Genomic DNA, 3,961 nt, shown 5'->3' with positions numbered 1-3,961 from the left:
GGGTGGCAACTGAGGGGGCAGAAGGGGCTGGGCGCCTGTCAGCACTGTCACTGAGAGTTGTTTGCCATCAATGGCTCCCTGCTCCCACCACTGGCAGAAAGCTCAGTCTTGTCACTTCCAGCAAGAGTCAGGCCGTGACCTCTGCCAGCAGCCCAGTGTGCCATGGGCGTGGCCCTGTCGGTGCTCCCCGCCCTGCTGCCTAGAGACATGTGGAAGTCGGGGTGCCTCTGGAGTTGGGGCCACAGGCTCCCCTGCTGGAAGGTTCCCAGGGAGGGAAGGCAGCAGCACTCCTCTGCTCAGATTCCCGCTGACTCGCGCCCGCTGCCTCCCCAGTGCGCAGGCGGGGGGAGGCACACCTTCCACCCTGGCTTTCAGGTCTCCGCGGGTCCCCCTGCCACCACCTGCAGGAACGGATGCTGCCCTGTGAGCCAGGCTGGGGTTCCCCTGGTTCCCGTGAGGCACAGAGAGGGCCTGAGCCCTGTGACTTTGGCCCAGCTCCCCACCCCTGCCTACTAGGCCACCGAGGGAACTTAGGATTCATGCTTCTGGGGTGCATGGATTAAGGAAATCTCTGATCCTAAAGGCCTGAGTGATGCTGATCTGGATGAAACCTCCAACTCTGGCCCCACCTGAGAAACAGAGAGGTGGCCCCGCGGATATGGAATCCATTAGCCACAGACCTTCTCTTAAATACACCAAACACCAAAGACGTAAACCTGGGGTGCTTCTGGTAGACTTTCTTTTTTTCTCTCACCACCTGTAAAAAGAGCATCTCCTTCAAAACACACATTCCAGGAAGCTAATAGAAAAGGCTGAGGATTAAACATTCTGGGCAAACCATAGCAATGCGGCCTCAGTGACTGGCGGCCTGCCCTCATGGAGACCGGGCTCGTCACTGGCTGTCATCTGAGTGAATGGCTGAGGCGCTTGATGAATAACACGTGTTTTCCGTTAAAATCCATTTCTAAGGTTTATTTCAGTTTATTTGTTTTGAAGTCAGAGAAAACCCAGGGAGGTTCAGACATTCGACACAGGCACAGGTCACACTCACTCAGCTTGCGCTCCGTGACAGTCCTGCCCACAGGCTGTAGACGGGCCTGCACTGGAGAAACCGCAGGACGTATGTGGGCAGCTCTCGTCGCCGCCACGGACCCCGCTGCTGGACACGCTGCGGGATGCCATGAGGGGACATCCTGAAGGGAATCACGAGGGGACCCAAAGAGGAGACACTATGAAGGGATAATCATGAGAGGATGCCACAAGGAGACACCATGAGGGAAACATCATGAGGGGGTGCCATGAGAGGACACCATGAGGGCAGCCGTGAAGGGAACATCATGAGGAGCCACCATGGGGGAAACCGTTGGGTACACTATGAGGGAAACAGGATCAGGGACGCCACGGGGGGATAGTAAGGAGGAGACCACGAGAGGAAAGAAACATCATCTGGGGAAGCCAGGAGGGAACAACCTGAGGAGAAGCCATGAGGAGAGTATCAAGGGAAACAGCCATGTGGCAACTTGAGGGGAACCGTGAGAGGATTCTCTGAGGGGATATCAGGGGAGTGTGCCATGAGGGGACATTGACAGGTACACAAACTGTCCCACGGAGGCATAGCCACGCCTCCTACTTTATGCCCCTGTTCCTGCTGTGCATTGCACTTTTGTTTAAAGACCCACGACTAGACAAAACCAGCACGTAAACACAAGACTGAATCACACCCATAAATCTTTGGGTGGTGGGAGGATTATGGAAGCTGAGGGATTCCAGGAACCCTCGGCCTGCCCCACTGGCCTGTGGCAGGCCCCTCAAGTTCCTGGGGATTCCAACAACACGGAGGAGCAGTCCTGGGGTGGCAGCATCCACTCCAGCCCTGAGACTCTGGTACTGACTTACTGTTTGCCAATGGCATCCCCTGCTGGTGACTAGAGGCTGCATGGACTGGTGTGTCCCCACCCCAAACCGCAGCCTCCAGAAAGGAGCCCCAGCCCAATACCGGCCTGGCTCTCATCAGAACCAAAACTAAGAGCCTGTCCTTGGAAACGCTGAGAACTCCCGACTCTGATCTGTCTGGCCTCTGTTTTCTGATCTGTGGAATCAGGATGCTGCATCCTCAGCGTCCATTGTTCTCTCCCAGCAGAGCCCTGTCTGGTGGGTTGCGAACATGTGGAAGCCATCCCCAGGCCAGCTCTGCTGCATCAGCAGCCCCACAGACCTGCTGTGAGTGTGCAGGTGTGTCATGTCTGTGAGTGCGGGTGTGCAGTGTCTAAGTGTGCATGCATGTGCCCCTGGTGTTAGGTGTGTTCCCAGGGCCCTTGGAGCAGGTACCATGGTTCCTGGATCCCTCGTGCCTCGGCCAGGTCTAGTGACTGCAAGTCAATAGAAGACCTGATTAATAACCACAGGACCTTGAGATGCAGAGGGCTGGACCCCAAAGGCAAGAACCACACACTTAGAGGACTGAGAACCAGATGTTGGCCAAGGCCACTTTTGGGAAGGATTTTCTGCTTATCTGTGTTTTCTAAGGCTTCTAAAATGAACATGAAGTTCTGTGGAAATAAGAAAACACACAACTGTAACATTCTCAGCCAGTCTGTAGCCTATGTCCACAGTCTGGGTGAAGCAGAGACACGGAGAAGCATCAAGAAGGGCAAAGGGGCGACCCATCCAGCCTTCCCCTGCACATGGAAACCCCAGGCCATGCACAAGCCTGTGAGTGGGGTGCGGGTGTGTGGATGCTGTGTCACTGTGCTGGTTGGACAGCAAAGGGGCGGGGGGCGGTGTTAGGGAAATTAAGAAGAAGGAAGTCTTGTTCAGGTTTCAGAAGCTGGAGAGAAGGTCTCTGACTGACTTCTGATCTTGCCTGGAGTATGTGCATACTTGCAAACACACAAATTGTTACCAGCAAGTCAAGTGGCACTTTGGATAAGAAAGGGAACGGGGCTTGGATTTTCTTGAGCCCCTGGAGTTCTGGCCAACTCCCTGGGGTCTGGAAAATCTCCTGACTCACAAGGTGAAACAAACAACAATGTAAAAGGTGAAGGAAAACCAGAGCTGCATTGTTGCACACCCACGGATGATGGTATCAGCTGCATCCTGGGATTCCAAGCGGGAGCCTCCAAAACTGCAATTTGAAGTCTCACCTGGGTGATGCGGACCTTTTCCCAACTGGGACTCCATATGCTGTTACCAAGGGACCTTCCAGCTCTGTTTACGTCTGGATGTTGGTCGGCCCCATGTGGTGATGTATGTGCTGTTACTTTTCTCTATTGTTTCTATTTCTCTTCTTTTAAGGGCTGTATATTGAAATTAAGCCAAATAATCTTCTAGTAAATATTGAAAATGTTTATTGTGTGAAAAGTGGTTTCTGTTGTTAATGAATCCTTCAAACCAAAAACAAAAGTAAATCAGCAAAATGGTGAGGGGCGGGGATGGCTCCAAGGTCACCCAGCCAGATGTGATGCGGCACCATCCTTGAGGACTGTTTTACCTCTTTCTGTGACAACTGAGATTCTCTGCAATCTCAACTGACTGTCCTGGCAGAATTGGTGCCCATGAACGTTTCCTGCAATGCCGGGAAAAGTGATACTGCGGCGGGGGATGGTTTCCAAATTGGGTCCTGGAGCTCATCTTTGTACTAAGACTCCAAGAACAGTCATGCTTGTCTGGGGTTCATCCCTTGCCAGGCCGCATAGGACATGTGTGTGCTTACCACAGGGCATCCAACTCCGAGACACTGCGAGGCCAGTGCTGAGAAACTTCAAAACAGCCGAGTTCATGCCAGACTGGTGGGGCTCAGGGCCCCCACAGCTGGGTGTGGCCTCTCAGTGGACTCCAGCCTGGGTCAGGCCCCCTGAGAACTGGAGAAACAGAAGGTGCCGTGTCAGAGTCCAAGGCCCTGAATCCTCAGCCAAAGGTCACTCTCATGTGGAGAAACCTCTGCAGCCTGTTCAGGGTCTGG

Source organism: Bison bison, unplaced genomic scaffold (assembly GCF_000754665.1).
Source record: "Bison bison bison isolate TAMUID 2011002044 unplaced genomic scaffold, Bison_UMD1.0 scf7180017864371, whole genome shotgun sequence".
In the NCBI taxonomy this organism is placed as follows: domain Eukaryota; kingdom Metazoa; phylum Chordata; class Mammalia; order Artiodactyla; family Bovidae; genus Bison; species Bison bison.
This window is presented reverse-complemented; position numbering follows the sequence as displayed.